This window comes from Pagrus pagrus, assembly GCF_965226575.1.
Source record: "Pagrus pagrus genome assembly, chromosome: 6".
Taxonomy (NCBI): Eukaryota; Metazoa; Chordata; class Actinopteri; order Spariformes; family Sparidae; genus Pagrus; species Pagrus pagrus.
Genome location: NC_140190.1, coordinates 33,629,982 through 33,653,123, shown reverse-complemented (window position 1 = coordinate 33,653,123; position 23,142 = coordinate 33,629,982). Strand labels below are relative to the sequence as shown.

General features: G+C 42.5%; 1 protein-coding gene across 12 annotated transcripts in view; it reads right to left on the bottom strand.

Moving 5' to 3' along the window:
• The window catches only part of ptprfa (protein tyrosine phosphatase receptor type Fa), a 541,915-nt gene that overhangs the window by 271,013 nt on the left and 247,760 nt on the right, over nucleotides 1-23,142 (bottom strand). The gene's annotated exons all lie outside the window — the stretch shown is intronic.

Sequence of the window (23,142 nt, the reverse complement as noted above, 5' to 3'; positions counted from 1 at the left end):
CAGTGGAGGAACACCTCCATACATGGGATGTGTGTCTGGCCCGCAGCCAGAGAGTTTTAAAACCAGGAAACAGCTGATCACAGCAATCAGTCCATCACTTCAGCCGCGGACATCAAGATGAGCGACTGGAAAGCCACTGAGATCCGGGAGATGCTAGCATCTCCTCGGTCTCTGTAGCTGACAGCTAGCGGACACAACCAAACAGCTAGTAGCTGCTGTCAACTTGTTGTGTAGTGGTCGCTACTTTCAAATTAAAAGCCACCTGCAAAGAACCAAGTTCTAAAATCCAATGGGGTGCAATGTAAAGCTCTTATCTTGAAGACAAATTCGTTGTCACTGTTCACGGCCCAAAAAAAAAAAAAAACACGACTTGTCGACCACTCTCAGGGGTCGTCGACTTGCGCCACTGACGTCGACGCGCCGACAAATCGGCTTTTCTGTTAATGCACTAATGGACGCCCACGACAAAAATATATATTAAGAATTTTAATAATACAGAAAGTGTTCAATATATGAAGCAATGATTTCCTGTAACTAGCATTAAAAACAGAAAGTGTTGCATATCCTGGCAAATCTTACTCTAATACACATGAAACTCAAGACCTTAGTTTGCCAAGCTCCAATGGGGGTCTGTGCAAAAGTTGCCACAGAAGTCTAACTTTTCTTTCCAACCAAGCAGCAGCACACCAGACCTGACTCATTTAATCAGCTGATCTCAGTCTTCAGACAGCTGATTGGTCAAAGTGTGTGCTCTTGGGTGGTTGGAACGAAAACCTGCAGCCACACAGCCCTTTGTGGAATAGTTTGGACATGCCTGGGTTAGAGGATTAATCAGCTAATGAATGTTAGGTTTGTGCATCTGTATTGTTATGAGCACCTGTATGTATTATTATGAGCACCCTCAAGGCCTTGCTGAAGAAGGAGATGTGTGATTTGTGTGAAGGAAGTTAAAAATTAATTCACAGTCAAAGTTTTAAAAGTCACCACATTCCTTTGTCCCAGGCCTGTGAGATGTGACAGGTGAAATAACATTGGAGTAAATTTGGAGATAAGGGGCTGAACCTGCCCACAGACCCAAAAAACAAACAACAAAAGGCACAAACAAAAAAACTGGATGAACTAAGCATTTTGACATTTGAATGGAGAGAAAACTTGAAGCAGTGTCTTATGAAGAAGATGCCAGGAAGGTTCTAAGGGTCCAATCAGCAAACTGATGTCACAAACTAGCATCCTCAGGTCTTGCTAAACATGTTATTTGCGTGAATAAAGTTTAAAAAATGGCTGCAACAATCACAGCTTTAAAGGTCACAATATATGTGTGTGAAAGGTTACATGTCAGTCAATGGGCAGCTGAAGAGCTGAAGCTGCTTAAAGGCTGAAAAATCGAATTTGCCAGTCCTATTGCTGAAATGGGCACATTAACTGAAAGACAGTTCCATTGTCAGAAGTAAATAAGAGACCATCTTGCGATGGGAACACACTAGCCAAATAACATTTTAAGACCAAACCCATCTTCAACTCGGCCTTCATTTTGATCTCAACTACACACCTGTAAAGTTTCATGGCTGCAACTTGCAGGGCTATGTTGATGAAGGTCGTCAGTCATCCAGGTCATGGTAATTCTAAATGTTTTTTCATAGGCAACTGGACTTGTTTCAGTTTCTTGAAGACAGTTCACCTCTCATCCAAGAGGCTTCTTCAGTTCTAACTAACTGGAGGGGCACTGCTATGTTATTATCATTTTTATTGTTGTTGTTATTTTCGGATGCACGGATCCTCATGTTTCGCTACATCGCCTCCCTACCAAAGAGGATATCAGAGCTAAGTGGCTACTTTTCATTTATCAGGGAAACGTCCCAGCTTCAGTGAGCAAAAACGTTATGGTCTGTGCCAGTCACTTCACGCCGGACTGTTTCAGCAACCAGGGTCAGTATAACGCTGGCAACGCCACAGATGATGGAACTGTAAGTATTTATTTAACAGTATAGTTTGTGTTACTTTGGCCGTTTAGCACATGAGCTAATGCTAACCGTTGATGTAAATATGAGGCTGAACTAACGTTACATGTGAAGTTATCAACGTTGAACACGCAGAGGAGACGGTATGAAATTGTCTGTTGTTAGTGGACGGTGAGCTCCTGTTCCGCCGTGAACACACAGAGGAGATGGTATGAAATTGTCTCAGTTGTTAGTGGAGGGTGAGCTGCTGTTCCGCCGTGAACACGCAGAGAAGATGGTATGAAATGGTCTGTTATTCACGGCCAGTGAGCTGCTGTTCCGCCGTGAACACGCAGAGGAGACGGTATGAAATGGTCTGTTATTCACGGCCCAATGAGCTATGTTGATTAATTAGCATGTTGTGCTAAAGGACAGTGTGTTAGATGCCCAGGAGTAACTTGACAGTCGTACGACTTACTGTATGTTGGTATACACACAGCTAACGCTACAGCTAACTACGTGTAGCGTTAGCTGTAACGTTAGCTGCTGGCATGAGAGACCGGACCTGAGAGTACCAAAACGTTATCTGCAGTAAAGCAATCACTACTTTGTTTTGGAGCTGGAGACAGGGGTAACCTGCTACATGTCTGCTGTGCTACTATCATTTATATGCAGGCATGGACACAGAAAAGTTGCGTCGCGTTGTGTATTGCTCGTTGTTGTTGGGTTTTTTTGGGTTTTTTTTTCCAACTTTATTGAAAGTTGCTGTGTATAGCTTGTTGCCTTGGTCACGCGATGCCTTCCTCACATCTTCCGCCCGGCAGGAAGAGGTGGGCGGCGCATGCAGTAGCTCATTAGCATTAAAGGGAAAGGCACTCAAACCAGCTGCTTAGAGCAGGGCTGTGAAACTGGTGTGTAAACAACCCTGCTGTGCTCAATCCTTTGGTTTTTTCGACCAAAGCATGTTACTAAAATTCCATTTAGACATCAAGGACCCATGTCAACAAGCAGAAATTAGCATAATATGTCACCTTTAAGGGAAACAAGTTGATAACAAGCTGTCAAGGAAATAAAACAAAACAAAACAAACAAACAAAAACATGGGGGCTCCTCTGTTGATAATCTTATATTTAATGTCCAGTGTCTTTACTTGTTAATGTGTAGCGTCCTCTATTGTTTTGATAAAAGCAGTCAATTTCTCCCATTTCCTGGCAAAGGTTGCTCCTCTCGAACTGAGAGAGAAAGTCATCTTTTCCATTAAACACCTTCGCCACGCTGTGGCCACCCAGGGGGTTATGCTTGGTCAGCATGACCAGTCTCTTCGGGGAATCATGGAATCCTAGTCGGACCTGGCTTCCGGACTCACTCGGATGGAGAGACAGCTGCAGACACCACCTCCACCTGCCCCGGTTCTCAACTCACCTCCAGCAGTACCAGTTGGCACTTTTCATCCCTGTGAACCTTTTGTTCCTGCACCCGAGCCCTACATGGGTAATTCAGGTGACTGTAGGTCATTCTTATTTCAATGCTCTCTGGTATTTGAATTGCAACCCTTGACCTACTTTAATGACAGAGCCAAAATAGCCTATGTGTTGGGTTTATTAACTGGGAGAGCTAGGTCTTGGGGTACTGCTTTCTGGCACAGCCCACATACAGTTAATGCTACCTTTGACAAATTCTCAGCAGATGTGTCCTCTGTGTTTGACCACCCCGTAGCTAGTAGTGACGCTAGCAATCGGCTGCTTAGCCTTCGGCAGGGTTCCCTTAGCCGAAGGCGCCAACTACTCTATTGAATTCCGTACGTTGGCGGCTGAACTGGGGTGGGATGATGGGGCTATACAGAGTATTTTCATGAAGGGGTTAAATGAGGCCATTAAAGACAGCATAGTGGGGAGAGCTGAGAGAGAGAGACGCAGGGAGAGATTGCAGGGCTCCCAAACTGGTTCCCCTGGTACTGCTGCTGCAACTGGATTGTCCTACCGGTTTCCTGAGACCAAGACCTCCAACACCAGCTCCTCCATTCCACCTCCACGGGCCGAAGAACCCATGCAGCTGGACCGGAATCGACTCACACCCACTGAGCGGAACAGAAGATTTAAAGAAGGCCTGTGTATCTATTGTGGAGAACCTGGACATCGACTAGCAGCATGTCCTCTACGGTTAAACCCGCAGCCTCACCAGTCACAGATGGGGTTCTGGTGAGTAGCACAGTATTACCCTGTTTGCCCCGAAGACGCATAAACATAGATGCTAGTATTTTCCTTAATGGAAATACTTATAGACTTGAGGCTCTAGTCGATTCAGGTTCTGACTCCAACCTACTTGACTCTAACTTTGTTAAACACAATCAGATAGCCACTGAACTAATTGACCCTCCCCTCAAAGTAAACGCCCTCAATGAAGATTTGTTAGCTCAAATTTCTGAGTAAACCCTGCAGTTACCTCTCCTGTTGGCTGGTAACCACAGAGAAAATATATCTTTTCACGTATGCCTTCCTCTCATGCTCCCCTAGTGCTCGGCCTTCCATGGCTGCAGATTCATAACCCTGTGATCGACTGGGCCGCTGGCAAGATTGTTAGTTGGAGCTCATTCTGCCATTCCTCCTGTCTCAAATCAGCTCAGCCCCCATGTTCCTTAAATAACTGTGTTGCTCCACCAGAGCCTCCTGACATCTCCTCTGTGCCTCCTGTTTATCACGACCTAGCTGAGGTCTTCTGCAAGCACAGGGCCCTGTGTTTACCTCCTCACAGGCCATAAGACTGCGCCATCGACCTGCCTGGAGCCTCCCTTCCTACCAGCCGGCTCTACAACCTCTCAGCCCCGTAATGCGAATCCATGGAAAGGTACATCACGGATTCACTGGACTAAGGTATCATCCGACCCTCTTCCTCTCCACTAGGAGCTGGATTTTTCTTTGTGGAGAAAAAACACAAGACTCTGAGACCTTGTACTGACTTTCGTGGCTTGAACAATATTACAGTTAAAAACAAGTATCCTTTGCCTCTGATCAACTCTGCCTTTGAGCCTCTCCATGGTGCTACCATTTTCACTAAGCTGGACTTGCGTAATGCCTACCACTTGGTCCACGTCAGAGAAGGGGACGAGTGGAAAACGGCTTTTAACACCCCATTAGGTCACTTTGAGTACCTTGTTATGCCATTTGGCCCAACTAACGCCCCAGCAGTTTTTCAAGCTCTTGTTAATGATGTGCTGAGAGATTTTTTGAACCACTCTGTTTTCGTCTACATAGATGATATCCTGATTTTCTCCCGCAACCTCAAGGAGCACATTGTGCATGTGCGGCAGGTCCTCCAGAGGTTTTTGGAGAATAAAGTGTTTGTCAAGCATGAAAAGTGTGAGTTTCATGCTTCCTCAGTGACCTTCCTAGGTTGCGTTCTGGAGTGTGGACAAGTGCGGGCCGACCCTGCCAAGATCCAGGCAGTCATGGAGTGGCCGCAGCCTAACTCACGGTGGCAGCTCCAGAAATTTTTGGGCTTTGCTAATTTCTACAGACGGTTTGTGAGGAACTACAGCCAGGTAGTAGCCCCACTCACAAAACTAACCTCTCTGTCTGTCCCATTTGTTTGGTCTCCTGCGACTGAGGAGGCGTTCTGTGAGTTGAAGAGACGCTTTTCCGCAGCTCCCATACTGGTGCAGCCTGATCCATCTCGCCAATTCGTCGTTGAAGTAGACGCCTCGGATCTTGGTGTAGGAGCTGTCCTGTCGCAAAGAGCCGAAGGAGACGACAAGCTTCACCCCTGTGCCTTCTTTTCCAAGAAGCTTTCACCTGCGGAGCGGAACTACGATGTTGGCAACAGAGAGTTGCTAGCGGTTAAGCTAGCCCTGGAAGAGTGGCGCCATTGGGGTACTGTCATGACTCATGTCATGGCAGCCTCTCCTTCTCCTCTGTTGTCTGTTTTCCTGTGTCTGTCTGATCCTCCTGTTTCTCCCCTCTGTCTGTGTTCTCTGTGCGTGGGCGTGGCCAACCCTCTCTTGCAGGTAGCACCAGGTGAAACTCATTTCCACAATCAGACCACTCTATAAAGCCTCTGGATTTCCAGCCACTCATCGCCAGATCGTACCATCAGCAAGAGCGTTCGCTTCAGCCATTCTGCCTGCCTGTCTGCCTGCCTGCCTGCCTGCCTGCCTGCCTGCCTGGCCTGCTTTTCCTGCCTGATTGACTGCCGTCAGTCCCAGCCGTGAGTTCCTCTCCCTCTGAGCTAATCTCCCAGTTGGACGCAGGTCGCATGGTTACACGGGTCCCCCTTTACATGTGGGGACGCCTAACAAAGAGACTGTTATTCACTTGCCACCTTCACCTAACCACGTGGGATTCCTGGATTCTCCAACACCCCTCCCCTCTGCACATTGATTCACTGTGTCACAAATAAATATTGAACTTTAACTGCTTTTCTGAGTACTGTGTCTTGCATTTGGGTCCGGTCCCTGTTATCTGTGACAGTAATCTCTTATTTGCAGCTATCGGAAGTTATCTTTGTTTGTAGTCCGAATTCTTTTTGTAACTCTCTGAAGCTTTTTAAGAGCCCTCTGTGGGTTAATGTGCATACTACTGTAATGCCCCTGTCCCACCATCGTCTGAATCCAGCATCACTGATTCCTGGTTCAAATCTGGGATCTAGAGCAGGCCAGATTAATAATTGGATGTCTCCCTCCATATAGTATTCTTTTACCATCTTGCTCCAGATAACCAGTGTTTGTTTAATAATTTCATTTTTGCTTTGTTGAACCAAATTGTTTCCTATGTCCCCTAATATTGCCAGAATCCGGAAACTTTCCATCTTGGCCTCTATGTCTTTCCAAACCAGGTACAAACCATTGTAATGACTTACAAGATTTACGTTAGTTTCAACGTGCATTGTAATGACTTTACCTGTGAATCCAACATCATTACTCCGCATTCAAAGCTGGCGCTATATTTGGTTTCTGCCGGCCAGCTTGTTGCTCTCGTTGCTTGTTGCCGGAGGGGGTGTGTCACGGGAGGCTCCGAGGGGAGAGCGATACGAGCTTGGAGGGGAGGGATTAGGGAGCACAGAGGGGAGGGGTGTGTGTGTGTGTGGGGGGGGCTTTTTTCAAATCTTTCTCAGATCGTAGACCATAGCTTTAATTACTTTGGAATTCCATTTGATTTTATATTTTTCTCTAATTTCTCGGCCTGGGGAATAATTCAGTGTAAGAATTTGTGTTTTTGCTATGTTTAATTTATAGCCTGAGTATCTACCATAATCTTCAAATATCGACATCAGATTAGGAAAGGTCCTATCAGGGTCTTGGAGAGCCACGATAACATCATCAGTGAAGAGCCCTATGAGATGCTCCTGCTTTCCTATATGGATTCCTTTTAAGTTATTACTTTGTCTGATCATTTGTGCCAGCGGTTCAATAAATATAGCAAACAAGGTTGGGCTAAGACAACATCCTTGACGAGTTCCTCGCTGTAAGACAAATCTATCAGTTAGGTGTCCATTAATTTTTATCCTTGCTGTACGTTCTTGGTAGAGGCCTTGGATACATTGTATTAACTGTTCTTGAATCCCTAGTTTCCCCAAAACCTGATACAGAAATTTCCAATTGACACATTCAAAGCCCTTCTCTGCATCAAGGCTCACTAGTATTGCTCTCAGGCCCTGTCTTTGGATCTGATCTATTATGTGGAGGATACGTCTAATGTTATCCTGAGTCTGCCTGCCTGTAATAAAACCTGACTGATCTTCATCTATCAAGTCAGACATAAAATGTTTGAATCTTTTGGAAATTATTGAAGTAAAGATTTTATAATCCACATTTAGAATTGAAATGGGTCTATAGGATTCACAAAGTTCTTTATTTTTTCCTTGCTTTGGAATAACTGAAATTATGGCCTCTTTCCATGAGGGGGGCAGTTTGCCCTCTGTTAGAGTCAGATTGAACGAATTCAGAAGTAGCAGAGTTAATTCCTCCCTAAATGTTTTATACCACTTGCTGGGGAATCCGTCACTACCTAGCGTTTTGTTTGATTTTAATTTGCTAATTGCGGCATCTAGTTCCTTTTTTGTGATGCTGGAAATTAGTTTTCTATTTTGCTCTTCTCCAATAGCCGGTAAGTCCAATGAATCAAGGAAATCTTTCATTTCACACTCTCCTTTTGCTGTGGGTTGGGTGTATAAGTTTTCATAGAAATCTTTAAAAACCCTTTCTATTTCTTCAGGTTCAAATAGTAGTTGTTTCGCTAAGGGGTTTCCAATCTTATGTATTGTGTGAGAAGCTTGCTGGACCTTAAGACTTCTTGCCAAATATTTGGTTGCTTTAGAGTGTGATTCAAAGTAGGTCTGATTAATGAATCTTGTTTTTTTTTTCAACCTCTTGATTTAGGAAGTCATTTGTGAACAGGCAAGGCAGGCAACTGCTTGGGGCCCCGAGTTGCCAGGGGGCCCCGAGACTCGGGGCCCGAGGACTGTTTTATGACTGTTTCAAAAATATATTCGACGCATGCCCCCACCCCCCCCGCAAAAGACCACAATGGAAGAGAGAATTGAAAAAGACGGCTTGCTCTCAACCGACCTACCTTTAAAAATAAAGGTTAAATAAACAACAATGGGCGATTTGCATTGACATCTCGAAACCTCCCGAATGGGGCCCCATGTCAATCAATCCCACCTCACGTTCACCTGTGTGATGCAGTGTTGCCAACTTAGCGACTTTGTCGCTATATTTAGCGAGTTTTCAGACACCTCTAGCGACTCTTTTTCATAAAAGCGACTAGCGACAAATCTAGCGACTTTTTCTGGTGTATTTGGAGACATGTGGAGACTCTGACGTGAAAGCACGTATCGTTCAACGAGCAGTTGGTGCTGCCGTGGGACCATCCCAAAGCACCCACAGACGGCCTAGTCCTCAGAGGACACCCACAGATGGCCCAGTCCTCAGAGGACAGGCCAGATTAAGGACTCACACAACAGTCCCTCCCGGCTGCAGTCAGAGCAGGAGAAGTTCACCCCTCGCGTCCAGACTGCGAGTCACGCATGCGCGAAGCTGCTCCTGGCTGATCCCTTTGAAATGTAAAAACGGTAACATTGTTATGTGAATTAATTCACATTCGGTTAGTTTGCAAGCTGAGCTGGAACCGCACTCCGTGACCGACTTGAGTGCGGCTCTGCCTGGCCACTGCCATGGACGCGGTTATGGTCAGCAACAAACAAAAAAAAAAGTGTCACCTAACGTTAGTTGCTGTCCTGTCCTCCTTGACAGGAAGTAGCAGCACTCTATTAAATGAATAGAGCTAGCAAATTAATAGTATTAATTTGCTAGCTATTAGGGTAGAAGAAAGTAAATAAGCAAACTTATTATGTTATGGAAATTTTTGCTTGGGGCCCCAACAGACTCTAGAATCGCCTCTGGCTTTAACCGTGTCCCATAGTATAGTAGAATCCACTGGGCTGTCCAAGTTGTCCTCCATGCAGCGTTTAATCTCTTTTTTAACCTTCTCCTGTGTTTTCCTGTTATTCAGCATACCCACATTTAATCTCTATAGTGTATTTTTATTTCTCAGAATTAGACGGACAATGAGGCAAGTAATACTGTGATCACACAAATCAGTTACCCCTATTTTACATTCTCTACTCTATATCTGTCTATTGTGTTCATAAAAAAATAGACTATTCTGGAGTACACTGAGTGTGAAGCAAAATAATGTGTGTAGACCCTCTCTAACGGATGGAGTTCTCTCCAAACATCAAACATCCCCAATTCAGCTAGAGAGGTGCTTACAGATGAGTCTTACTTCTCTTGTTATTAGTTGTGTCCAGTTTAGCATTCAAAATCAAGTTGAAATCCCCTGCACATATTAGAATTCCTTCATTTTCCAGGGCTATGATCTCAAACAATAATTTCAAAAATGTTTGATCAGAGTTAGGTGGCACATTGACATTGACCAAAGTAACTAGATTATTATCCAATTGGTGAATGGCATCTGAAATCGGGCGCCTTTCTCCTTCAAGATTCTTTTAGCAGCGTTTTATTCCTTTCTCTTTTGAACAACCTCTGTTGCATAGTCATGATGAAATGACTTTGTTTCCCAGTTGTATTTTCTTTCTCCATACCTCTCTCAGGACTCTCTCTTTGGTAGTGAATTCCAGAAAGTTCATGATGATGGGTCTCGGCTGGGTTCCGTCTGCAGGCTTCTGTGCAAGTGACCGATGCGCTCTTTGAATTTGGAAATTAAAACCGTACGGCAGGTGGAGTTCACGTCTGAGCAGGTCTTGAACAAACTTGGCCGCAGACTCACCCTCTTCTCCCTCTGTAAATCCTCGATCTGGACTCCAAATCGGTTAACTTATCCTGAAGAGCTTTTTGTTCTCTCAGTGAGATAATAAGAGCATTGTTAGCCTTCTGTGCCCAATGTTCCAGCTTTTCAATCCGCAACTCAGCCGCATTGATCTTACTGCTCTGTAGCTGCTGTTCAGTGGCGACTTTAGCAAGTTGTTGGTTTATCTCGTTTGAAATCATCCAAGTCTTTTTTCACGTTGCTCCTCAGTGTTTCTCCAAATGAGCGAAGGGCACCTTTTTATATCTGTTTTTAAATCCCGTATCTCCTTGCTGATAATTTCTAAATCCGAGCCCATTTCCGCCTCACTTCCAGCAAGGCGTGTTGTCTCATGGCCGCCATCTCCTTCCATTTCACGGTTAGCTAGCGGTTCCTCCATTTAGTCTGTCGCCATGTTTTTAGTCTGAGTGAGTGGAGTTTTCCTTCCCATTCCAACTTTTCCCCGGTCACATTACAGTTAGTATGATTTCTAGCTTTTGTTATTTGAGTTTTCGGGAGTTTTTACCCTTGACAATCGGGAGCTCTGATGCCACGCAGCCTACTGCTCCATGTCCAAACTGGAACTCCCTAGCAGTTGTGGCTTTAAACATGGAACAAACAAATGTCCTACAGTCAGCTAGACGTGCAAATCATGCCAAAAATAGATGGATTGAAAATATGAGAATAAATAAGAAAGTTTCTTTTAAACTTGACACAGGTGCAGATTGCAATTTAATGTCAGTCAAAACCTTTAATGTGCTTGGTGTTAGAGGCAGGCTCAGGGCTAATAAAAGTAAACCAGTTCCCTTCTCTGGCCACAAGATGATACCACTGGGTAAAAGAGCACTAACATGCAAGTATAAAAGCAAAAAGCACATGACCTGTAGGTCAGGCAAGGATCTGCATATTGCATACACATTGAGTGGAGCATTTCTCAAAGATCACAAAGAACTGTTGGATAAAGAGTTGGAGATACACATGATTACTCTGCTACCCATTTTGGAGGGGGCGCTGAACAAGTTAAAAAAAAAAAAAAGCTACAGCAGAGGACCATGAACTGCAGCTACTAAAAGACACCACACTAAACGGATGGCCAAATGATAGAAGTGCAGTTCCAAAAGACATTCAGCCATATTGGACATTTAGGGATGAAATTGCACTTTTGGAGTATCGCAACACACTGTTAGAAGGTGTAGGCTATATTGCTCACTCCTGAAGGAACTGTCCAGGTACGCAGACAGTTGGAAGAAAAGTAGGAAAAACATAGACAGTATTTTGACAGACAAACAAGGAAACTGCCTGACCTGCAGGCAGGAGAGAAAATCAGGATGCAAAGAGGAGAGACCTGGCAGCCAGCCATGGTTATGCAAAAACATGAACAACCCAGATCTTTTGCAGTTTGCACATTGGATGGGAGACTATACAGGAGAAAAAGAAAGTATCTACAGAAAACAGAGGAGAAAACCTTTCCATCTGCAGATGAACAGGACGCTTACCTGAAGCTGGACTCAGGTTGGAAGACTGTGACACACGACTGAAAGAAGCAATGCACACAAGCTCGGCTGAGCACATAGTTGTTCCAGATCAAAAAGAGAAACTTGATGAACAGTCTGAAACATACTTATATCACACCAGGTTTGGAAGACAAATACGAATGAAAACCAATGGTTTTGATTTAAAGAGTTATCTGAATGGAGGTTATATGTACTGAACACTTTGCAACATTTAAGGTGTAAATACAGTGATGAATGTATATTTCAATGTTAACTGTCATCTATGAAAGTCTGAAATGTGACATATATGCACATTGACATATATTATATAATATAATAATAATATAATAGAAGATTTCAGGCCTTCACGACTACTATTAAGAAAAAGTGTTAAAAAGGGGGATGTGATGTATTAGGTTTTGGGCCTTGCAGGTACCCATAGTTGGCATATACGTAATACGGAAGTAGGGAGACAGACCTTGTTTGAGTGTTCTGGATGTTATGCATGAGCAAGCATTAAAGTTGTCTCCACTATAAAGTCCAGCATCATTAATATAACAATAAAAATACATTGGACTTATGTAGCACTTTTCTGAATACTCAAAGATGCTTAACAAAGAACAACAACAAAACAAAGAAAACAATACAAAGATGAAATAATCCCTGAGAAGGGGAACAAAGCAGAGAAGGAGGATGACAACAGTTTGTTTGTGGTTGTAGGCAGTGTTGAAGAGGTGTTTTAGGGATTTCTTGAGTGAGGGGGAGTCTGATGTTTTTTGGAGTAGAAGTAGTTAGTAGTAGTAGTAGTGGTGGTGGTAGTAGTAGTACTAGTAGTAATGTTAGTAGTAGTAGTAGTAATAGTAGTAATAGTAACATTAGCAGTACCAGTAGTAGGTTTAATAACTAATGGCACACACACTGTCTTTTTATAGGTAAGAGATGAGCAAGCATTGCTCGAAAAGCTAGGAGGTAACTGTAATACTGCCAAAGCTGGAAGTTCAAATGAAAAAACGCTAAATGAAGCTCTTGCTTAAGTTCAGAGAGGAAGACTACTCTTTCGCATGCTCAATCCTTACTTTATTTCGCATACCATCCTTTCATTCACTCATCTCACTCATGCTCACTCAAAATTGTCGGTCGTTAATAGGGGCCATCAATTGATATCAACTGCTCACATCAGCTGGCCACATCTATCCAATAACACAGCAACACACCTTCACTGTTAGCCTGTCCTCTTGCTGCTTTCTATTTAAATACGCTTGTCACCTGCCTCTAGTTCATTAATGCTGCTATTTTGTGCGTGGGTTCGTGCAGCTGTTTTGCAGTTATCTCAACTTCAATCATCGCGAATATCAAACCTTAACATACCTTTTTCCGCTTCTCGTCATAGTTGCATGCTGATGTCCAATAATCAAGCCTAAAGGAGAAAGGTATACAACAAGACCCTCGGAGGAAAAAAAAAGAATTCTTGCAAATTCTTGCACTGTGAAGATAATCTTGTCCGGACACAAGGAAGATATGCTGTCTGTGAAGTCCACCTGTCTGGTGAGGAAACTTTACCATAAACACCGTAACAGTGGTGCAGGTTTTTTTTAAAGCCTCATCTCAAGGGATAAGGACATTATCATCAATTCTATAATAGCCTGAATGTTGACTTGCCTCAACTGCAAGGGTTCAGACATTTATTGAAAGGCATACTCAGAAAGGCTGTATTTCTACATTTATCCATCCAATAAGTGTATTTGCATATCTAGCATGAAACCTACTGTTACGAGTCTTCTTCCATTTGCTTAGTAAATCCTTGTACCAGATGTGTGTAGGCCTACAAAATCACTTTTGTATCAGGTATACTAATTGAGATGAAAAGTGTATAGAATTTAGATGAATTTTGATCAAGCAATCGAAGTGGTCATCAGCATCTATCAATTGCCAATTGTATAGATTAAGCGATGGCAGCACCCATACCATATTGGATGCACATTTTTGCCTATCCACACTTCTTAATTCTTAAAGGATAACTACCGTTTTTTACAACCTGGACCTTATTTCTAGCAAAATATATGATAATTTACTCACCCAGATAACTTTGGTGTCATTTGAAGTCGTTCGGACGAAATTAGATCCAGTGTAGCGCCGATATATCCATATAAATGCGAGTAATGGGGCATCAACACACAGCCTCTATATAACACATTATCTGCCACGAAACTAGTTTATTTCACTAATATTTTGTTATGATATGCTAGCGCTATTCCCCTCTGAATCCGGGCTCGTCCGTTATCAACATCCGGGGTCAAACTAGCAGTAGCAGCTACAGGTAAACAAGCTGGGCTGTCGCGGGTGCGCGCGCAGCTCAGAGACGACAATCTCGACAGTAGGTCAACCTACAGACCCCGGATGTTGACAACAGACGAGCCCGGACTCAGAGGGGAATAGCACTAGCATATCATAACAAAATATTAGTGAAATAAACTAGTTTCGTGGCAGATAATGCGTTATATAGAGGCTGTGTGTCGATGCCCCGTTACTCGCATTATATGGATATATCGGCGCTGCACTGGATCTAATTTCGTCCGAACGACGCCAAATGACACCAAAGTTATCTGGGTGAGTAAATTATCATATATTTTGCTAGAAATAAGGTCCAGGTTGTAAAAAACGGTAGTTATCCTTTAAGGCTTAAGTATTCTGCCACAAAGCTTTTACCATCCACAGTTTTAAGGAGAGTCTCATCATTTCTCCCTTGTCACAGAAGTCTGTCTTACATCAATAGGCAAAGCGCTTGCCCTGTTTATGAGGTTGCATAAATTCTATAATGAATAATGGCATATGTCTCACATCGCCTTTCGGTTTCATGTCTATCTTTTACTTTCTGTCCCCTTTGAGTTATTTTCCTTTTACTTTCAGTCATAGCTGAACTTTGTATTTTATTCACACATCTGGTCATTATTTCTATTAATTCAGATTACTCCTGGCAATAATTTTATGCGTCTGGTCACTGCTAGCCTTAAGGTATCTTATTTAGTATGCTTACAGGGGAATATCAGATTGCTGCAACTAATACATATTCATTACATTCTGCTAATTACTTGAAGTTCTTGCCCACTCAAACATGTATTCTGCTGTTCTAACTGTAGAATGTTTGAGCTTCACAGTGTAGGAAGTTTGTTCAGTTTGTCGCTAGAAGGTGTATTACCATTCACTGCCAAAAGGGTTACTATTTAATTAATTTAATTTACTAATAATAATGTAATTTTCCCTGCTAATTTTAATAGTGGGTTACAAGCATGATTTCTTTTGATACTTCAAAAACTTCAGCACTCATGTATGTCAAGTATGTATGAAACTGACTTCCGGTGGCGCGCTACACAGTATGGCAGCATAGTAACTGAGCTCCGGGCATCATCCTTAAATTCAATTTTCTTTACTCATTTATACTACACACAAACAAACAAATTACATCTCGCTTCGATGATGAATGGGGACAAAGTCAAGAAAGGAGGATATGAACTACGCAGTAACTCTGAAAGAGAATTTGAGATGGAGGCTGAAGCTAGCGAAACTCCAAAACAAGATGGAGGCCGCAGAGAGATCGACACTTTGGATTCAATCCGTACGGCGGTGAGTGAAGTTATGACTACGGGAATGGCAGCGCTCCAGGCTGAATTGAAAAAGGACTTCTCAGACTTCCGCACGTGTTTCAGGGAAGATATTAAAAAACAAATGGACTAATTTGTTTCAGAAGTAAACCGGAAAATTCAAGATGTGACAGGTCAAATTGAAGGGGCAGTGAAACGCGTAGGCCAGATGGAAGAAAACATGCTCGACATGGAAAGATGGGACATCGGAGTCAAAGATACTCTCACCCAGCTGCTCACTAAACAGGAAAAAGTGACCAATCTGGAGGGGCGCTCTAGGCGCAATAATTTCAGGATTTATGGCATCCCCGAGGATGCCGAGGGCACGTCAGCAGTGACTTTTATTGAAAACTACATCAAGACAAAGCTGGGGAATGAACTCGGCCGTGGACTGGGGATTGAGCGCGCACACCGCGCCATGGCACCGAAACCACCACCGAGTGCCCCGCCACGCTCTATGGTGGTTTGTTTCCTCCAGTTCGCTGTCAAAGAAAAGGTCCTTCACGCCGCCTGGAAAAAAGAACTCCGTGTCCAAAACAAACGGGTGTATTTTGATCACGATTATGCAACGGAGGTGCAGAACAAAAGGAAGGAACATATACCCATCAAGAAAACACTAGGGGATAATGGCGCATGTTTCCAGACTCCACTAACAAGATTGCGTGCTTTTTTTGAAACGGGTCCTGTAACGTACAACAGCGCTGCACAAGCAGCAGAAGACCTGCGGAGGAGAGGATACACGGTGGGCGAGATCCCCGGCAGGACCAAGAGCAAAGACATCTCGGGGGAGACGCTGGCTCGGCTTCTACCCTGGGAGACAACGGAGGCCCGACCTGGTGGAGAAAAGCACCGGTTCCAGGAGCAGATTCGGGATAAGCTAAAGGAGTACCGCAGAACAGAACCAGGAGCCACAGCAAGGGATGAGTGAGACATTTAACCATAATTTCCCCATTATCTTAATATAATGATGTTTAGTTAAAATATAGGCTGATGCCCATGGGCAAAAGACAGAGCCACCAAACTCTCTCTCTCTCTTTTTTTTTTTTTTTTTTTGCCCTTTCACTCCTGAGGGCCCCACCTTGTGGCCAGCCCCCTCACTGTCTAAAGCAACATGACAGCTTTTCTGATGGAAGTTCAGTTCACTGTTCTACAAAGTTCTGTTCTATACTGTATTGTTGTTTACCATTGGTCCGGGGTGATACAAGAATGTTTCAAATGTAAGACTGACGTATTATCAACATTATAATATACTGTCTCTGAATGTAAATGGGCTGAATAACCCGGTCAAAAGAAGTAAAATGATAGCTAAAATAAAAAGGGAAAAGGTGAATGTGGCATTTTAGCAGGAGACAAACCTTTCAGGTGCTGAACATGAAAAACTTAAAAAGATGGGGTTTAGAAATACCTTCTTTTCATCATATAAGAAAGGAAAAAGAAGGGGAGTAGCTATATTGATTTCAAATGCTGTTAAATTCGAATTAGTATCTCAAATTAATGATAGAGAAGGTAGATTTGTTTTGGTAAAAGGAAAAATAGACCAGAAAGAAGTAACATTATTTAATGTCTATGCTCCACCAGGGAGCAATATAACCTTTTTCAGAAGGATATTTGAACTAATTACATCACAAACGTATGGGACCCTTATTTGTGCTGGAGATTATAATATACTTCTGAACCCCTCTTTAGATACAACCAATAGAATAAGAAGAAGGAATTTGATTGAAAAACGCATAAACAAAGTACTTAAAGACTTGGGACTTATTGATGTATGGAGGGCTCTGAATGGATCAACTCCAGGATATACTTTTTATTCTGCAAGACACACAGCCCACTCAAGGATTGACTATTTTTTCATGTACAACAAAGATCTGCATAGGCTGAAATATTGCAGAATAGGTCAGAGGGATCTTTCAGACCACTCAGGGATTTTTCTAACTTTACATTTAGATGGTAGACAGCGAAAAACTTTGTGGCGACTTAATACTGGTTTGCTAAATGACCGTACCTTTAGAAATTCAATGGAGAAGGACTTAGCATTATACATGCAGGACAATAATAATGAAGAAGTAAACCCCAGTATATTATGGGACGCAGCTAAAGCTGTTCTCAGGGGGAAGATTATAGCCAGGACAGCTGCACTTAAAAAGGTGAAAACCCAAAAATTAATTGGTTTACAGGAAAAACTGAGAGATCTGGAACAAATACACATAACAAATAAAGAACCCTCAATTATACAACAAATCAGACATACTAAACAGGAAATAGATAAAATATTAGGAGAGGAGGTGGAGAAAAATATAAGATTCATGAAACAAAGATATTACGAGGCTGGCCCTAGGGCTGCAAAATTGTTGGCTTGGAGGCTAAAAAAACAACAGGCAGAAAATTCTATCCATAAGATTATAGACCCTACTACAAATAAAATTACTAACAATTACATACATACCATTGAACAGATTAACAAAAACCAAATTAGTGCCATTATTCTCAGTTTAGACGCTGAGAAAGCTTGCGATTCAGTTGGGTGGGAATTTCTGTATTTAGTTATGAAGAGATTTAAATTTAGTAAGGATTTTATACACTGTATCCAGGCACTTTACGCCTCCCCCACTGCGAGAATTAAAGTTAATGGCAGTCTGTCTGATTCTATAACTTTACAACGTGGTTGCAGGCAGGGCTGCCCTCTCAGCCCCAACTTATTTAATTTATTCATCGAACCTTTAGCCCAAGCAATACGTCAGCAGACAGAATTAGAAGGTATTTCCATGGGAGGAGTGGAATATAAAATAAGTCTGTATGCTGACGACGTATTGATCACAATAAAAAATCCTGATTCAGGCCTGCCTCTATTAATGAAAATGCTGAAAACATATGGGGAATATTCAGGATATGTCCTAAATGTGCATAAAACACAGGTTCTGACATTTAATTACACACCTACAGAAGAACTCAACGTAATGTATAGTTTTAATTGGAACGCACCCTGTATTAAATATCTGGGAGTGAGTTTGCCTAAAGACTTGTCACAATTATTCAACATTAACTATAACTGTATTAACCAAAAAATATATGATGACCTTGATGGGTGGAGCCTGCTGCCTCTTGACTTTGGTAGCAGAATTAGATCAATAAAAATGAATATTCTCCCTAGGTTATTATATCTCTTTTTATCATTGCCAGTTGAAATCCCTCTGAAACAATTTAGAGAATGGAATAAACATATTTCACGATTCATCTGGAATAAACAGAGACCAAGGGTTAAATTTTCCACCCTTCGGCTTCCAGAGGACAGGGGCGGTAAGGCCCTCCCATCTTTAAGGGACTACTATTTAGCAGCCCTACTGAGACCTCTAGTATATTGGTGTAATTCTTCTTATGTAGCTAAATGGAAAACCATGGAGTTATCATTAACAGATGCACCAATACAATCACTGCTTGGTTGTTTGGGAATGGAGAAAAAAATATTACATACGGAGAGCCAATGGGTGAACTGCTCATTGAAGGTATGGGGGGAGGTGGTTAAAAAATTTGAACTCCAAAAACAGATAAAACTACTTAGATGGCCAGCGTATGACCCCAAATTCACACCAGCATTACTAGATCATAGATATAAACAATGGACCTATCATGGTGTTACTGCTGTATGTAAAATCGTTAAAAAATGGGAGCTTGACAGCTTTAACAACTTATGTCAAATGTATGGACTATGTGGGCAAGACTTCTACAGGTACTTACAGTTCCGTGATTATTTTTGTAAAAAGCTGAAAGGTTGTAACCCAGCAGAGCATATATTTATGGATGCATACAACTCTGGGAATATTAAAGGACTTATAAGCAAGTTATACCACAGCATCACCTCATTGAAGAAGGATTCTACAGACTATGTGAAACAACGATGGGAAAAAGAGTTGAACATCGTGATAACAGAGGAAATGTGGCTGAACGCCTGGGAAACACAGTCATCCTCCACCAACTCCTGGACTTGGAGAGACTTCTGTTGGAAAAGCTTAATTCGTTATTTTATAACTCCCAAGCAGAAGTCCAAACAGACTGGTACACAATTGGCCTGCTGGAGAGAATGTGGAGAGGTCTTTGCTGATCATGCCCATGTTTTTTGGTCTTGCCCCCCCATCCAGTTTTTCTGGAGGGAAGTGGCAAAAATTATTCCAAAGGTTCTATGTTTTAATATGAATGTATTATTCACAACTCTCTATCTTGGGAATATGCCAGATGGGTTGAGTGAAGCTGATATGTACCTTCTTAGGGTCTTGCTGGCTGCAAGTAAAAAGACCATCACAAAATGTTGGCTCCAGAAAAATGCCCCCACTACAGATTCTTTTGTTAATATTGTAAAACAACTACATGTACTAGAGCAAATGACTTACTCAATCAGACTCCAAAAAGATCTAGGTGAAAAACGATGGCAGAAATGGCAAGCATATTTGGCCAATGAGTGAGACTGTATGCATGTACTGGGTATGATACTTTGTCTTTTGGATCTACTGATCACCCCCGGACCTTGAATATGGGTAATTGTTCAATGTTTTGTATTTGTCTTTTGTCTTACCTTCCTGTACTAAAAGATGAAAATGATTTATAAATAAAGAGTATAAAAAAATTTTTTTTTTTAAAAGTATGTATGAAACTGAAGCCTCCAGTGCATGTATACTGAGAATGGACCTATTGAGTGGAGTAGGAGACCTCTCGGTCCAGCAATTAAACTGGTGAAATGATGTGGAGAAAAAAAAGCTGATTCATACTGTCATATTTAATGAGGAACTATATGGCAGTGAATGCCATAAGTTCAGCGCCACAGACTTTGGAGGAGTTAAAAGTGGTCTGATTTCAAGAGAGGCAGAGAGACGCATCTCTGCGCACAGTGAGAGTGTGCGTGCTACAGAAAGAGGAGAGGGGATCCCCGCTCTATCGCTGCTTAATGAGCGGTTATCATCGTGGGCCAGAACATCAGTACAGTCCTTGAAAACTCGCTCTAGCCTAAATTGGCAATGTCCTCTCGCCACGCCAAAGCAGCTATTGTGCCATGTGGTACAGCCATTATGCACAGCTACAGCCCTTATATAGTGCCAGTTACATCTGAAGGTATTCTTACTCCCCCCAAAATACCGGAAAATATATTTAGGTATATAAAGACCATGTATTTATTTGTTTATTTTCATAAAGATCATTATCATTATATTTATTTTATTATTTATTATTATTATTATTAATTATAATGCAGACTGACAAACATACAGGGCCGCCCCTGGCCAAATTGGGGCCCTAAGCAGAATTTTATTTTGATATGATGATATTTCTATATATTTTTATATACTTATTTTTACATTTTGTACTTAGGTTCTATATTCCTACACTGCTGTTTGCTGCTGCAACGCTTTAAATTTCTCCATTGTGGGTCAAATAAAGGATTATATCAATTTATCTTATCTTATCTAATCTTATACGACTGTTATGACTTAAATTCACCAAGAGATGGCGACATTTTACCTCCATAAAAATAGCCCAAAACTTCTATTGATAGCATAGATTAATAGGCTACAAACCTGAGCCAACATACGACCACTCCTTTTTCAACAGAGGTGAATGTATATGCAGTTAACAAGACATTGAATAAATGATGATCAGGGCCGCTGGAAAATTTAATCTCCAGTCCACATCTAGACAGAATTATCCTCTCTTCTGTCTCATGATTAGCAGGCTAGCAGCTAGGGTGCCCACCTTCAAGTGAAGCACGAGCCTCCTCTTGTTTTGACTTTGTCTTTCTTTTGCTTGCTCCCGATTCATATTGCCATTTGGAGGCCATCTCTCCACCTGCATCCAACTGCCTGTCGGCACATCTGACCGCTGATTGGTCAGATGCTGCGTGCTGTCAATGATTGCGGCAACGCTTGCGGTGTCAGATTACTCGTCTCTTTTTATTTTCTCTCCTGCCTCGGACTGACTTGGTGCTATACGCGCGCCTCATGGCAGCGATGCGCATCCTTTGCGCATTTGCAGAGAATGCATCCCCTTGCGCAAAATGGGGCCCCCCATGGACCGTGGGGCCCTACGCACAGCGCGTGTTCTGCGTGTAGGGAGGGGCGGCGCTGCAAACATATATACAGAAGAGAGTATAAACAAGGTTAACAATTTATGCATCACTGTGTAATCGTAGTGAAGGGTTTTTTTTTAAACTATGTAAGGGTAGCACAATTTAGTGAAAAGAAAACAGCTCTAAATAAAATGTCACCCTTATTCACACTTTTCTTATCCTTTCTTGCCAACATCACAATAATCAGACTGTAAAGACTGCGTGCACGGTACGCATAATTTCACCATCTGTGACATTCATCCACTTTCTCCTTGCTCATCTTCCCCTTCATGGCTAAAGTGAAAGGAGTTTCTGTACTAGAGGGGGGTCTCTGGGGATGATGAAGCGGAGTTGGAAGGGTGCTGTCTGAACTCGCATCTAAGAAAAATATTAGTATAATTTGTAGACATCATATGTTTACCTTCAATATAAAAGGCAAATGTCAGCTCCTCTGTGTTTTGTACCTGAGCATGAGATGTTGCTACTTTTAGCTCCAATTTGGAACCGGTTCTTGATACCCAACCCTGATCAATACATAACGTCCCATAGGTGCTCAATTGGATTTAGATCAGGGGAACAAGAGGGCCAGTCAATCATCATCCAGGCACTGCATAAACACTCTGGTCACATGAGGCTGGGCATTGTCCTACACCAGTTTGGTCAGAAACATGCACACCATTGGTCTGCTGGAGGTCATTTTGTCGGGCTCTGGCAGCGCTCCTCCTGTTCCTCCTCGTACAAAGGAGAAGAATGGTATTTCAGTTTGGTCGTCAATCTTTAAATTTGTTTGCCACAGCTGACTAAATTCTATACATCAAAAGCAGGCCATCACAGTTCTCTAGCCATTGCTGGCTAAAGCCTGTTCATTGCAAACACAGCATGTTTTCTAGCCATGCTGGCTAAAGCTACTCACTGCAACCACAGTATCACGATCTCAAGCCATTGCTGAGTTATTTATTCAGTAAACTATTCTATAATTATGCTATTGCGCATATTTTTATGTCATGAGTGACAGGAGAAGTAGCTGAACGCATTGATGTAGAATTGATGTAGACTTGCTTTTGTAGAGTCAAAAATGAGGGAATGACTGCAGGTTAGAAAACTGATGTTGTCTGCTTTTTTCCTGAAATTTAGGTCCAAAATTAACATTGACGCTTATGAGGGAATTGGCTGGAGTGCCTGTCGCTTGAAAGCTTATACAGCCAAAAGTAAATTAGCAAATTAGCCGAAAGAAGACATGAGTTCCTCCATTTATAAGTTTAAATCGTGTGGACAAAGGAAAAAGGGAAAAAAATTAAAAGAGTAGATGGTGCCTTGCATGGCAGACTCAGTGTATAAAGCCTAGTTTATGCTTCTGCGTCGCAGCGACGGCGTAGTTACGTCGTCGACCCTACGCCGTCATTGAGCATTCGAAGTTCTGCGTCGAGGGAACGCATTGTTCTGCAATTCACCGCCAACCGGTGTTGTTGTACTGTTGACCGGAAAAGCAACTGCCGAAAATGACTTTCTGAGCGGACCAATCACAGTCCTTGCCGTTTGCGTCTCGACGCGTCGACGCGACGCGTAGTCAGGATTTTTTGGAGGTGCACGTCACGCTACAGCGCAGGGTCGGCGTAGGGGTCTGCGTCGACGACGTAGAAGCATAAATCAGGCTTAAGTGTGTGTGAATGGGTGAATGCTAACTTG